We start from the raw sequence: 15996 nt of genomic DNA, 5'->3' as shown, positions 1-15996 counted from the left end.
ATCTGCCCTGCTCTGCCAGCTGTAGGAAGAGCTGACTCTGATTACTATTTAATCCTACTAATTAAAATCCAGAAACTATGTGGGACAATAATTTATAAGCCACATTGTCGTAAATGTAAACTCTGCTTTAAGGGTTTGGCATCGCTCAAAATAATTCTAGACTGGGAAAGCTGGAGGGAGCTTCTCTTCATACTGGAAAGTCACCTCCCACCTCATTTTGTATAGGAAAATGCTTAGTGAGGTGTAGAGAGTTTCAGAATCACCTGATGGTTGGTTACAGGATCAGAGTAGATCCCTAGCCTTCTGGCTGCCTAATAGTGGGCAGCACCCAGCTTTACTTCCGGTGAGTTTTGGGAACCATTTCTGATGACATCAATTTACAAAGCAAAGAGATGTTTGCTTCATTTTCGCAAAGCTGACCTGTATTGTAAAAAGCCCAAATCAGTTTCTCTCCTGAAATTCCTCCAGCAGCTTTAATTGATAGGGAGTTAAAACTGGGAGGCTCTCCAGTGAGTGATCCCTACGTGTGGACCCAGAGGCGGAGAAATTCTATTGCAACAGGATTTGACATGATTAGATATAATGTTTGTTCTTGACAACTATTTCCTTTTTACCTTTGGACTTTTGAAAACCTTTGCATTATAATGTTTTTAGAAGAAACAAATCAACACAGAATTACCTTTGGTTTTATAAAAGAGAAACTCCATTATGTAAACTATTTTGCTGCCATCTCTAGAAATGATTAAAATGATCAGGGAAATTCAAGAGTTATATGGTATGGAGCAGCCACAAGAGTTATTTGGATAATTTGAAATTGATAACAAAATATTTAAAAGATTGTTCTTAGTGTTTAGGCTTCATAGATATCTCTCTTAATATCTGTAAAAATAACCATATAACTGTCTTAGTTGTAAACCTTAGTAGTAAAGTGTTTAGATTTCTACCACGAGATGTATGTTTATTAATAAATTTTGTGCATGAGTAAATTGTATTCTAGAAGTTTTGAATGAGGTTAAAATACAATGTTTAAAAATATTAATGATAAAATTCCTATTCAGTATTTTTAAGAATAATGAGCATTTCATTACTGTAAATGCTTTAAAACTGTGATTAGTAATTCAGATGTCAGTTACAAGTTCAGCTTAGTTTTATGGTTGCTTTTAATGCACTGACTTTCAAAATTTAGTAACTCTAAATGGAAGAAGAACACAACTAGTCACATTAAGTCATAATTACTTATTCTTTTTTCTTCATCAGTTATGCAAAGGTTTTTGTGGAAATCTGAGTAATGAATTTCCATCTTCTCTCACGGCAGATGACACAAATATATAAAGGGTTTTATACTTTTTAACCGAAGACTTTAAAACACCGAAACCCTTCATTTGGAAAGTTTTGAACAAATTATAAAAGCAGTTTCCAGAATTGTTTGAGTAACACCCTCACATGATTTTTGGCCAAAACATGACCTAACCCATAGAAACACTTCCAAACCCTTTTCTGAAAAGCACTTTCTAGCACTTCCTCCATCATCTTTTCCTGGGCCCACCCCGCTTGGAGCCTCTGTTCTGAATAATCATGGTAGGGACAGAGGTAGCAAGTTCTAGTCTAAGGCCTTTGGCCACATGGCTACCTGCTCACCTGCATGGTCCTGTTGTAGACACCATCTCGCGCCCAGCCCTTCCCTGCAGTGCCACTGAAGACTCGTGGTTCTGAGCCTGCAAAGTGCTTGGCTGAGAAGACAGAGAGGAACTGAACAGTGTGTGTGAAGAATGGAGGCTGTGAATCACTCCTTGTGAATCACGGCATTTTATTACTGCAGTGCCCTTTCCTTAGACCCACTGAAGACAGCCTGGACAACCTGGCATGGCCAAGGGGTGGGGGGACAGCTTTGTTACATCCTTTTTCCCAGTCATTTGCCTGCTTTCCTCACTCTTCTGACTACATCTTCCTGCCCTTGTTTTTCTTATTCCATATTTGGATCGATGTTGACCAATTTGGGGTGTCTCCTTTCTGCTCTTCCAGAAATCTTTTCTTTCTAAACCCTGTAACTATATTTCTAATCTCTTCCAACTGTTGGAAGAGGTGACTCTGATTACTGTTAAACTTGGGCTTTGGCTCTCAGCACCCTACAGGGTGACCTCCTGAGGTGCCATCTTGGGGAAACTGTGCAGATGGTGAAGTAGCACATTAGGGAAATAGAGGCAAGTTTGCATGCGGGTCTGCTTAATGATACCGAATGCCTATCTCTGCTTGGTACTTCTTACCAAGGAGGGCATAATCTATTTCCTTTCTTTGAAATAAGTGACTATCAAATTTACTCCTAAATTTCATATGCTCAAGTCATCTAAATGGGTTGGTTATTAGAAAGGATATTAGCTTTTTCACTCTGGATCTGTCTGTCTTCACTATAGCTGTACTGTCTTTGCACAGTGTGGTTTCACCTGCCTGCCTCTCCATATCCAGCTCAGTGAGCATGACGTCTCCCCTGCTGTCACTCTCCAGCCCTCAACTATGTACCAAGCCTTGTTCTAGGTCCTGAGACGACAAAGTAAGTATCTGCCATCGTTGCACTTTTATTCTAGTGAGGGAGATAGGTAATTGGAATAAGTAAACAAAAAATCAATCATGAGGTGGGGGCTGCCTACCTAGAATGTTCAGAGAAGACTCAGCTGAGGAGCTGGTATTCAAGTGAGACTGGGAAGGAACCAGCTAACAGAGGAGTTGGGTGAGAGTGTTCTGGGTGACTTAATATTAGAAGGTGGAAGAGTCCCTTCCAAATGACAAATGATTCTATCCTAGCTTTGAGTCTTGAGCCAAGACCTTAAAAAAAACCCAAACCCACTGCTGTGGTCTGAATGTTGATGTTGCCCCATCCCCCCTCAATTCATGTGTTCAAATATAATATCCAATGTGATGGAATTAAGAGGCAAGGCATTTGGGAAATGATTAAGTCATGAGGGCTCTACACTCATGAATGGGATCAGTGCACTTAGAAGCTGGAGGGAGCTACCTTGCCCTTCTACCATGTGAAGACACAGCAAGAAGGTGCCATCTTTCTATGAGGAACAGTCCCTCACCAGACACCACATCTGCTGGTGCCTCGATTTTGGACTTCCCAGCTTCCAGAAGTGTTGTTTATAAATTATCCAGTCTGAGTAGCCCAAACAAACTAACCCACTCAGCACCCACTTAACACCATGTCTCTTTCAGATGGCAAGAAAATACCAATATTTTCAAGATAAATGTTCCATTACTGTATAGTCCAATAAGTATAAATGATAAATTCTTGGCTTGATCCACTGACAGTTTTAATGGACACAAGGGAATCTGCTATTCTTAACTTAGCATTAAACTGCAAGGAAGAATGAGTTGGTGAAATGGACATTGTAGTGGGCACCCGGCAGGGGGTGACCTTGTTATCTCAGTTTATGATGATGTCCCCTGCAGATCTGACAGCCAGTGGACACAGCCCTGTCAACTTCCTGCCGTTATCATCTGCAAAGGGAAACTGGGCATTGGGAAGACATTCCTTAAGGTTGAGGAAAAAATTAGGTGTGATTTCATGGCATGAGAGCCTAAAAGAGACTTTGTGAAATTCTACAACAGTAAATCCTGACTGTTCAAATTGCATTCCAGGGTACTCAGAAAATCTGAGCAAAAAAAGAAAAAAAATTGCTCAACTGCTATTGCTATTTTTTTGGAATGAGGTGACAATGGTGGAAAGAGGCACTGGAAATGGGAAGACAGAGATCTTTGAAGAATTACAGAGCCAGCCAAACTTCCCAGTTTATTTAATGAGGTAGGAAGTGGATGACGTAAGTTATGGTTCGTTGAGCCCAATGAAACGCTTGTCTGCATGGATCATGAGGATATCCTTGCAGTCCTCCCTTTAATGCTCAGTGCCTTCTTTAAGAAAGCCCCAGAACTTTTCAAGTATTTCTCCCAAATAATGTTTGTTTTTAATCCGATGTCAACTGTGTAATTGAACATGTGACCCTATTTTAACTTGACATTTCCAGAACACTCAAAACCAAATTGGTGGCCCTCCCATTAGCAAATGTGCAGGCATTTGGTTCTGACTCATTTTGACCCTCTCCGATTCTACTTCATTCCAGTTATTTCATGCTTTCTTAAATCTTTAATATCCTTGTAAATCACTGTAAAACATTTGAGGAACAAGATGGAGCCAGGTAAATATAAATAGAAGCAACATCTCACGGCTAAAAGCACAGGCCCTGGAGTCAGCTGGAATCTGACCCTGATTTCTTGTCTGTAAAATGGAAATAACAGCTATTTCATAGGATTATTGTGCTAATATTTATGACAGGCACTGAGTACTGTGGCAGACACCAAGTTAACAAGCAATAAATGTTATCATTACTTATGATGACTTCAACTAAATCAGTTATGTGAGCTTGAGACTGGCCCCAGGCAAAATTCCTCAACAGTGCAAACATTTAAAATAGGTGATTCCTTAAGATCATGTCATGCTAGCCCAATGTAATTTTATGTTTCTGAAAGTACAGTGACCATATAGAAGATGGGAAGCTGTAGGAAAATATACCTTGAGGTCAGCAAAGCTTTTGACTACCTCTCACAATACCTTAAATAAAGGCTTATTATAACTTAAATGAGTTAAAGTGATATGAGCAGTAGGAGAGTTCGATTGTGTTGATTTAATAAAACCAGAAAGACCTCTAGGAGGTGGTTCTCAGCCCCGGTTGCACAACAGAATCAACCAGAGAGATTTTTTAAAGTACCAGGGCCCAAGGGTACTCCAGGCTAACACACACACACTGTGGGGGAGGGCCTGGGTGGTTTTTTGTTTTTAAGTTCCCCAGTGAATTTAAAGTTTAGGATTGAAAAATGCTGTGCTGGATAATGGATTGTGGTGAGCCTAAAAAGGAGGGGTCTCACTGACTGAGGTTTTTTCCTTAGCCAGCCGGGTGCACATGTGTATCATGAGATCTGTATGAGGCCCTAGGGACCATGCTCTTGGATGCATGGATGCCACCGACTAAATGCAATGAATGACAGACAGGACCTTGATTGATGTTGACAAGCTGGCCAGATGACCTGATTCAAGCAAGATGCACTTTTAAATGTCAGGTTCTAAATGTATGTATAGGGCAGTGGGTCTCGGTGTAGGCCCTAGACCAATAGCCTCAGCATCTTCTGAAACTTGTTAGAATTGTATTAATGGGCTCTACCAACCTACTAATTCAAAAACTCTGGAGGGTGGAGTCAACAGTCTTTTTTCACAAGCTCTCCATGGGATTCTGATGTGTGCTAAAGTTTAAGAACCACTCACATAGGAAGGAGAATCCCACTGGACAAGTACAGAATCCGAGACATCTCATTAGCAACAGCGGTAACTGAAGAGCGAGTCTGTTTATTCTTGTTCTGTAGTTCTGCTTTATTCTCACTTTCCCACTGCGATGAAGACCTCATACTTGGCAGATCACGTCACTTGCTTATCTCTGTGTTCCACAGTCATCGTATAAAATTGTTTACTGAAAATCTGAGTAATTCCAGAGACTCTTAAATAGTGAGAAATGTTGAGTTTAGAGTATAATGACACAGTAATAAGAACAGCAGTTGCCATATGCCAGGCACCGTTGTGAGCCCCTTAGACAAATATTAACTCATTGAATGAGGAAAGACATGGTCATGGTTATTCGTTGGGTAGCAAGTGTTGATGTGTGGGCTCATTTAGCTTCCAATGCTTTTGATAGGTCACTAGGAGTTCTGTGTGTCTGAGAATCTTTTTGATAAGTAGTAAAATATTAACTAGTAAATACTAAAAATGAATGATCCCTTAGTTGCTCTGCCCTCCCAGTATCCCCCAACCCCAAAAAAGGCAGTTGAGAGGAGGAAGAAAAATCTGCCTCCACACATGGAGGGAACAAGAGAAGGTAAAGTTAGGAGAGACTGTGCCAGGAGAGCTCACCCAGGTCCAGGGCATGGGACAGGCATGTACCCATCTCAGAACACACGTGGGAAATGAGGTGCCCAGGGTGGTAGAGCACAGATACTTCCCCCTCCTCCAGCTTCTGGGGAACTTGCAGGTCATTCATCTACAAAGGGAGGCATAAACCGGAGAGATGAAGACAACTTACGGGGTTTAAGAATGAGTTGGTTGGGGACCAGTCAAAAGTTATCTGAAAGAGCTGTCATGACTTAAGGCAGCTTTCCCAACTGAATGTGGGAAAAGCGGTCTGACTACTGCAAAATGCCTAGCCTAGATTTTTCTGTGGTTCTGGCCAGCCTTAGCCCTCCCTGTTTCCTAGACTGGGGAGCTTCTGAGGCACGCCATTTCAAGGATTTTGCTCCTCTGAGAGATTAAAAATATGTTAGCATGTGTTAAGGATGCCAAGAAATCCTACAGTTTAAAAAAAAAAAACAAAAAAACTCCCCAAAAACCAACAACCTAGTTTCCACCTTTCAATATGTGGTCTTTCTAAAATATTTCTTTCCTTGATATGTTGCATGTGCTAAAAACTTGCACACACAACAGAAACATACAAAACAAAGTTTTCCAAAGTCCCCTCAACCTATATCCTACTTCCCAAAACTAATCACTTAGCAGTTTCTTATCTCTTCCTCCAAAAACTGATAGGCATACTACAGGATGAATTGATATGCATATTACAGGATGTATGTGTGTGTGTGTTTATACAGATACTCTTTTTTTCACATAAATGATAACACTATACACACTAATTGGTTACCTTGCTCTTTAAAAAATATCTTGGGAATATTTTCATATCAGTACATGTAGACAATGATAGAAATAATAGTTCACACTCATAAAGAGATAACTAATGAATGAGCTAAATACTGATGAATACTGTGTATGTTTCATTTAATCCTCAAAACTATAGGACAGGTACCATCATTATCCTAATTTATAGTTGGGGAAGCCATCTAAAGAGGTCATGCCTACTGCCCAAGGCCACCAAGTCCAGCAGTTCAGACTCAAGAGCCCATACTCTTGACCACTGCACTATACAAATCCACTCCACTCTTCTTTTTTTTTTTTTTTTTTTTTTTTTTTTTTGAGATAGAGTCTCACTCTGTCGCCAGGCTGGAGTGCAGTAGCATGATCTTAGCCTCCACCTCCCAGGTTCAAGTGATTCTCCTGCTTCAGCCTCCCGAGTAGTTGGGACTACAGGCCCGCACCACCATGCCCAGCTAATTTTTGTATTTTTGGTGGAGACAGGGTCTCACCATATTGGCCAGGATGGTCTCGATCTCTTGACCTCGTGAACTGCCCTCCTCGACCTCCCAAAGTGCTGGGATTACAGACGTGAGCCACCATGCTCAGCCCACTCACTCTTTTTAACAACTGAACGTAATATTTCTGTGCTTGGATGCACTACAACGTATTGAACCAGGTTCACATTGATGGACATTTGAGTTTATCTGCCTTGAGCATATTTGCACATAATACCTTTATGAATCTGTAAATGTATCTGAAAGATAAATTCAGTGAATCACAGCAGCAAAGCGCACAAACTGAAGTCCTGATCCCCATCCCGTCAGATCAACCCTGTCCCCCACAGATCTCCATGTTGGTCAATGACACTGTCATTCACTCAGATGCTTAGTTGACCCCTTCCTTTTTTTCATATCCTACATCTAGTCCATCAAACACATCCTTTCTACATCCGCTCAGTCTGTTCTTCACACAGCATCCAGAGTGGATCTTTCAAAACAAATCATGTCACTCCCCTGCTTTAACCAAACTCTAGTGGTTTCCCATCACATTAAAACAAAGTCTTAAGTACTTATGAGGCCCTGAAAGGCTGGCAGTTGTTGGGATGCAGTTTAAGCTTCTGTGCAGTCACTCAAAATAGAGTTGCTCAAACAAAATTCAATTTCTCTATCCTTTACTAGCAGTGCAGAGGGCAGGTGGGCCATTTGGAATGGAGAGCGGTTCTGTTCTACAAGGCCAACTGAAGACCCAGGTTCCTTCTGTCTTGTTGCTCCTCCAACCTCCAGGGCAGTAGTTCTCAACTAGGGGTAATTTTGTCTCCTGGGGTACATTTGACAATGTCTGGAGACATTTTTGCTTTTAACAACTGGGGAACGAAGAAGGGTATGTGTTAGTGTCATCTAGTGGGTAGAGGCCAGAGATGGCTGCTAAACATCCTACAATACTTTGAACAGCCCCCATAACAAGGAATCATGGGTCCAAAATGTCAGTATTGCTGATGTTGAGCAACCCTGCTCTCAGGCAGTGGTTTTGAAGCTTGAGTCCCTTGGAAGGTTTCTGAAAATACAGATGGCTGGGCCCCACCCCCAAGGTTTCTGATTCAGTAGTTCTGGAGGGGGGCCTGAAAATTTGCATTTTGGTAAGTTTCCAGAAGATGCTGAGTATGCAGGTCTAGGTACCACACTTTCTCTAAGAAACTCTGCCCTGGAAACTTTGCCTTGTCCACAGGGAAGAAATAGGTTCACCAGCACCAGCTCTTTGCTCTGCCTGTGAGAAAGGATAAAAGCGATGGGAACATTGCCCATTGCCCATTTTATAAATACAGAACCAAGAAATAGCAGAAACCATTTCCATCCATGGTCCATTAGCATGAACTTACTGATGGAGCCACACCCAGTGGCACAAGAGGCTGGGAGATAGGGTCTCAATGTGAGCCCCCACAAAGATGGTGGGGGGTTTGGCAGGGTGTGGTGGCTCATGCCTGTAATCCCAGCACTTTGGAAGGCTGAGGCTGGTGGATCACCTGAGGTCAGGAGTTCGAGACCAGCCTGGCCAACATGGTGAAACCCTGCCTCTACTAAAAATACAAAAATTAGGCATGGTGGTGGGCGCCTGTAGTCCCAGCTACTTGGGAGGCGGAGGCAGGAGAATCACCTGAACCTGGGAGGCAGAGGTTGCAGTAAGCCAAGATCGCGCCATTGCACTCTGTTTCCAGCCTAGAAAACAGAGCGAGACTCCATCTCGGAAAAAACAAACCAAAAAAAAAAGATGAGGGGATTTTATTACAAAGGGAAGAAGGGAACGTGGATATCAGAGACAGTTCAGTCTCTACTGAAAGGCTCTGCAAGATCTGCCCCCACCCCTCCTTGCTCTCAGACGTTGCTTCCTACCTCTCCTCCTCACTTACTGCAACTCTCTGGCCTCTGCTCTGCTGACAACCCGCATGCTCCCTCTCAGGGCATCTGCACTCATTGCTCCGTCTGCTTTGGAAGCTCCCATCCCGGTCAGCCATTTGGTTTGTTTCCTCACTTCACTGTGGTCTCACCTTGTCTAACAGGCAGCCCCTGCCCCCTCTGCCCTGTAGTCTCTATCCGGCCCTGTCCATACTAATTACTGCTCTCTGACAGTAGACTCCATGTTTGGTTGCTTGTCTGTCTGTCCCTCTGCCACAGGAAAGTAAGATTTGTGAGGAAAGGGTCTTACTTCCTCACTGTTGTTATATCTTGGGCAACACTTGGACATGAGGCAATCAGATATTCACTAAACAGATGAAAGTGCCTCTTTCATTTTTGACAGACGCTGCCAGATTGCCCTTCGAATAGACTGGTGCTTAGAATGTAAATCCATGAGCCTGCTCAACCCTCATTAATATGAAATATTTTCTTTGAGCTTCTTGTGCCCAGTGTGGTTGCAGATAGGCCTTGCAGGCCTGGAACATTCATCACTTGCCTCTGCCTTGCTGGGGTGGCCTCATCTCCCCAGGTTCCTTGGAGCTGCACTTCCCAGCTGGGATGTGAGCCAGAGGAAACAAGGGGGACTGGCTGCAAATCCCCCACCTCTCAGAGGAGTGTGTGATGGTTACACCCATTTAACGTGATAGCCCAATCAAGGGAGAGGCCATAGATTCATCTGATTTAGCCCCACCAGAAAAAAATCTTATCCTTATCTAAACTATCTTGACTTACAAGATTCTTAATGGCTCAAAAGTGCTTTATCAGCTCAAGCTGATCTAAGAAAATAAACATTTCATAATTGTGATAATACAAGTGGCTCCAGACGAACGAACAGCTCAATCCTGATGGATGGTTCTTATAAATAAACCAGGCAATCACACACTGCAGAAATAACTAGAATTTCTATGACTTCACGGGGAGCCAAATGGAAATGCCCTTGCCAAGTGAATGCTAAAGTCATCCCATAGTCAAAATGTGGTCAGGCGCTAAGCGTGAGCCAAAACATTTTGCTCCAGCTAGAGCCATTCCTCAAGTGGAACCCAGTTAACTTGGGCCCTCAAATTGAATTTTTATGCTTTGATTTTTAGGGAAAGGGAACACACTATAACAAAATATTGCACATAGAAAGGGTCTGATTAAAACCAAACAGAAACAAGATACCAGCGGCCAGCAGCAGGCTGGAAATCGGGTTTGACTCAGTGGCTTACATGTTGCATGTCTACAGACTACGTCATCTGGACTCTTAGCGCCTTGCAGCCCAGCAGGGTCCTGGATGATTAAAAGCAGGCCCAGGCATTGGTCCATGAGACAGAGATTTTCAGCATCACTGGTGAAAATAAAAATAGTTTCCTCTTAACCAGAAAAGGTCAGCTATCAGAAGAACCTCATTTCCTTAGCATTTTAATTTTTGACATTTTATGGTGATAAGAAGAAACAAATTATTTTTCAAGGCAGTGCATTCTAACAATTTCTCTGGAAAATTATATCTTCTGAGGCCAGGCATCCATGTGGTCTTTTTTTGGTGGACATAATAGTAGCCCAGACAAAACCAGGGAGGCCCAGCTTTACCTGCTGGCTCAATTCTGAGACAACTGGTACCTCCCTGAGAACAGGGCTTCGCTCAAGACAGGTTGGCCAGGCTTATTTGGTTCAGGCTATCTCCATACATTCCCCTGGAGCAAATGTCGTGATTTCTCCTATTGCCCAGACTCCAAATCCTCTTGGTAACTAGCTTGGTGATTGTATTATTCCCTTTTCACACTGCTATAAAGATACTATCTGAGACTGGGTAATTTATAAAGGAAAGAGGTTTTATTGACTCACAGTTCTACATGACTGGGGAGGCCTCATGAAACTTACAATCGTGGCAGAAGATGAAGGAGAAGCAAAGGCACGTCTTACATGGTGGCAGGTGACACAGCAAGTATGAGCAAGAGCAGGGAAAACTGCCTTATAAAACAATCAGGTCTCCAGAGAACTCACTCACTACCACAAGAACAGCATCGGAGGAAAAGCCCCCATGATTCAATCACTTCCCCTTAGGTCTCTCCCTAGACATGTGGGGATTATGGGGATTACAGTTCAAGATGAGATTTGGGTGGGGACACAGCCAAACCGTATCAGTGGTCTGCGCATTATTGGCAGTCAACAGGGAGGAGTGAACACCTGGGAAAGGTAGCCAATTCCAGGCTTAGGAAGGCTCCAAAACTGTTCCAGAAATGGAAACAGCCACCCCGGCAAGGTGGGGACGTGCAAGAAACCTGGCTTCAGGACTGGTAGGTACCAGCCACAAAGTCACATCTTGGCCCTTTCCAGGGTTTTCCAGAAAGTTCTAGCATTCTGTGCACAAGGCAGGAATCATAATCCTGTGATTTAGTGGGGCTGAGTGCGGCTGCTACCACAAACACCTCATTAGTCAGGAAGTGCCTCCGTGTTCACTGGTAGGATCAGAATTGAACTCAAAGCACCAAAAGAAAATATTTTTTGTGTAGTAAGTTTGGAAACTATTTCTCATATGCAGAGGTCCACCAAGCATTCAAAGGCCACAAACCCAAAAATACTACAGACACTTTGGAAGCCCAGGAAGCTTTCCCAGTTCGTGAGACTGCATGACAAGGCTGTTCCTACAGCTGGTGGCCCCAAGAGTCTCCCCTTTTATTATTATTTTTTTCTGTTTCTTACCCCATCAGATCCCTTTCCCTGGGAGGCTCCTTTCAGAAGCTTCACTACATCTGTGAGAGCTTGGAGGGGAGTGAAGACATCAACCTTCTCTGACAGAGAGGTTTCAAAGCAGAGCTGTCAGTGTTCCAGTGTCCTGCAGTTATTTGCAGGCAAATGCTGCTTGTGTTTTATTCACAGTAGCCAAAATGCATCCCCACCCCAAGACTAACATGCAAACATGAAGGGACTGCCTAGAAGACCAGAGAGAAGTGCAGTGATTTGAGCCTGGATCCCACTTGTGTTAGTCTGTTCTTGCATTGCTATAACAAAATACCTGAAACTAGATAATTTATCAACTCAAGAGGTTTAATTGGCTCACAGTTCTGCAGGCTGTACAAGCATGGAGCTGACATCAGCACAGCTTCTGGTAGAGTTTCGGAGAGCTTTTACTTGTGGAGGAAAGCAAAGCAGGAGCAGGCACATCACAAGGCAAGAGAGAGAAGAAGGAGGTCACAGGTTCTTTTAAACAACCAGATCTAGTGTGAACTGAGCAAGAACTCTCTCATCACCAATGGGATGGCACTAAGCCATTCATGAGGGATCTGCTCCTGTGATCCAATACTTCCCATGAGACCCCACCTCCAACATTGGAGGTCACATTTCAATGAAAGATTTAGAGAGGACAAACATCTAAACCATAGCACCACTTTTCCTAGCTTCAACCTCCGATTGCAGTTTCTCCTGCCAGGCTTCTCAGACTGGCCTGCATATGGAATACTGCTCTCCCTACCTCCTTAACAACTCTACCCATGTCTGAACCACAGAGCAGTAAGTGTTAAAAGATACAAGCTCAAGTAAATGCTCTAGCATAGTGCCGTCTAATGTGGTAGCCACTCACCACGGGAGTGACTGAGCTCTGGCAGTGTAGCTAATCCAAATTGAGATGCCCTGTAAGTATAAAACACACACCAGATTTAGAATAATTTGTATAAAAAAGAATGTAAAATATTTTATTAATGCTTATATTGATTACACTTATTTTTGGTACGTTGTGTTGCGTAGACTATAGTACGTCTTAGTCCATTTTCTGTTGCTGTAACAGAATACCACAGACTGGGTAATTTATAAAGAAAACACATGTGTTTGGCTCATGGCCTGGAGGCTGGGAAGTCCAATGGCATGGTGACACCTTCTAGTGAGGGCTTTTGTACTGTGTCATGGTAGAGGGCGTCACATGGCAAGGCTGCAAGAGCATGCCTGTCAGCTCCCTCTTCCTATAAAGCTGCTACTGTCATTGGTGGGGGTCCCCACCCTCATGACCTGGTCCAATCCTAATCACCTTCCAAAGGACCCACCTTGAAATAAATTACGAATTTGGCATTTCGTTTCTCACACATAAAATTTGGGGGACATATTTAAACCATAGCATAGCATTAAACTTAACTTCACCTTCTTTGTTTTTACTTTTTTTTTTTTTTGAGATGGAGTCTCACTCTGTCACCAGGCTAGAGTGCAGTGGTGTGATCTTGGCTCACTGCAACCTCCACCTCCCAGATTCAAGCGATTCTCCTGCCTCAGCCTCCCGAGTAGCTGGGACTGCAGGCATGCGCCACCACACCCACCTAATTTCTGTATTTTCAGTAGAGACAGCGTTTCACTGTGTTGGCCAGGATGGACTCCATCTCCTGACCTCGTGATCTGCCCACCTCAGCCTCTCAAAGTTCTGGGATTACAGGTGTGAGCCACCACGCCTAGCCTGTTTTTACTTTTATTCCTGTGGCTACCAGAAAACTTAAAATGATATGTGTGCTTCACACTTTATTTCCATTGGATGGCATTGCTTTAGAAGTGCTAGAAGAAACACCCATGTGGTCTAAGGGTCAGGAGAATTCCCGGAGAGGGGACACTGGGGCTGTGCTGAGACAGGAGGGGGGGATTTCATCGGAGGATGAGAGGAGGGTTTTAGGGCTTTTGTTTGGGGAGAAACTGCCTCAACTCGCTAGCAGACCAGCTCAGCTGGGACAGCAGGAGGTGAGTCGGGTTTTATCAGGTTCGTATCTCAAATGACTTGCTAGCTCAAGCCAACTTTTCATTCTGCCACTGCACATCAGGGGCAGGAAATGGAAAGTCGAGATGCAATATGTCTCCAAGCCCCTTCGGCCCTCCAGGAGGAAGGGAACTGTTTGTCCTGCAAGTCACTGGTACAGACAGTAGCCGACATAGAGACAGGTTTGCATTTCAGCACAAGGTGGTATAGTAGCAGCTGCCATTTCAATGCTGCAGAAATATCTTAAGCACTCACTGTCTCTTCAATGTGCTCAAAAATTCCAGCCGGTTACTTTGATTACAGCCTGTATCTCACAAACAAGGAAATACAGTCTCTGAGGGGTTACTGACAGCCATAAAGCCACATCGGATAAAAGAGGAAATCAGGATGTGCCCTCCGCACCCCTGCTTCTGCACTCAAGACCACCGTGGGCCACCTTGTGCCAACTTCTACTTGGCCCCAGGGCCCCACCCCAGCTGCCTGCCCCAGCCAACCCCACATCTGGCTGCTGGTCATTCTGCTCTGACTTGCACTGCCCGGTGAGTGCTCCTGGACTCTGCTGGCTGCTCCTAAGCCAACAGGTACAGCCCGAGTCCGGGCCCAGCACGCAGCCCTGCGCCATGGTCTGTGGAATAGAAGGGAAGCATTCAGAAGCTGCTCCCGGAGCTCTCTGCTGGCCGGGGAAGCTGAGCCTGGGGGAAAGGGCCAGCCGCCCCATTTCCCTGTGGTTTTGCATCCTCCCTTCCCCTGCAGTGGCCCCGGGTCCCCTACGGCTCTGTGTCTGCTCCAGGGAGCTCTGGGCTTGTTGGGTCTTTGCCTTTTGTCCAGTCCTCCGTTTCACCGGGCAGGTTCCATCTGGCATTTAGATATTATAAATAGCTGCAAGTGAGGGTGTGACTTGGGTGGAGACCTGGAGCCTGTACTCCACCCTGAAAAGGAAAAAAAAAAAAAGCTTATTTAATTCATTTCTGTACTTGGAAGCCTCTAGCTATTTAGAATGCCAATTAGGCAGCAGCTGCTGGAGTTTTTTTTTTTTTTTTTTTTCTTTCCCTATCCCAAGATGGCCTGTCTGATTTTCTGTGCCTGTTGACTTAAGCTCTTACAGGAGATTGGGTGGGGCGGGCGTGGCGGGCCCACAGCTGCTTTGAACGTGGCCTGGCTGAGCTTTGCTGACTTTCGGTAAGAGCCTGGGGGGTAGGGGTGGGTGAAGGGCCACAGAAGGGCCCAGCTCTTCCCTGTTACTTCCAAGATGCAGGAGTTTGGGGTAAGAGGAATGATGTGTCCCTGAGGGAGGGGAGCCCAGCTGATTGGTGACTGAGGAAGTCCCCAAATCGGTGCTCTTAACAGATACCCCGCAGGGAAGGTGCTAGGGCTCTTGGCTCCTGCAGAACTTGGGCCTCTACAGGACTCATCTGGCATCAACTGCAGTTTGTATGTGCTCTAAGCCACTATTTCCTTGTCAGTGTGGTGATTCCAGTCCCTGCCCAGAGCTCAGGGTGGGTTTTGCGGTGCCTGAGCCTGGCATACTGTAAGACTTACAGACATTAGCTCTCATCGGCTTCTGTATTCGCTTGACACACACAGCCAGATGACCCTCAAATAACAATTCCTGAATGGTTGAATGCAATTTATAGAAAGACCAACATAAATTGAAGGGCCTCTAGTTATTAGCCAAATATTAATATCTAAGATGATATTTTTTAAAGTGAAAGCATTGCATCATAAAATGTAAATTGTATGTTATTGCATAATTTTTGAAACATCACAAAGCAAATGACTGCAACAATTTGAAAAGCCATGTAAGTAGATATTTCAGGAGGCAACAATAAGAAACATCCCTACACTCACCCTCAGGGGTCATGGCCATTATTAAAACAGCATGATGTGCGGCCTTTGGGCTCTTTTTCTATGGGTATATTAATTTGTACTTGCATATACATGGGACAGAGGCTCTGATGCTGTTAGTGAGGTTTGTAAGGAGTGATGGCGCTTTTGTCCCTGTGGTTCTTTGGGTATCATTGATGTGGCCTGGGGCTTGTGTGACAGATGGGAGAGATGGAACTGGGGGTGCACTGGTCCTGTGGAGAGATAGGGATGACAAGGAAAGTAAAGCAATG

This window comes from Macaca thibetana, chromosome 5 (genome assembly GCF_024542745.1).
Source record: "Macaca thibetana thibetana isolate TM-01 chromosome 5, ASM2454274v1, whole genome shotgun sequence".
Lineage (NCBI taxonomy): Eukaryota > Metazoa > Chordata > Mammalia > Primates > Cercopithecidae > Macaca > Macaca thibetana.
This window is presented reverse-complemented; position numbering follows the sequence as displayed.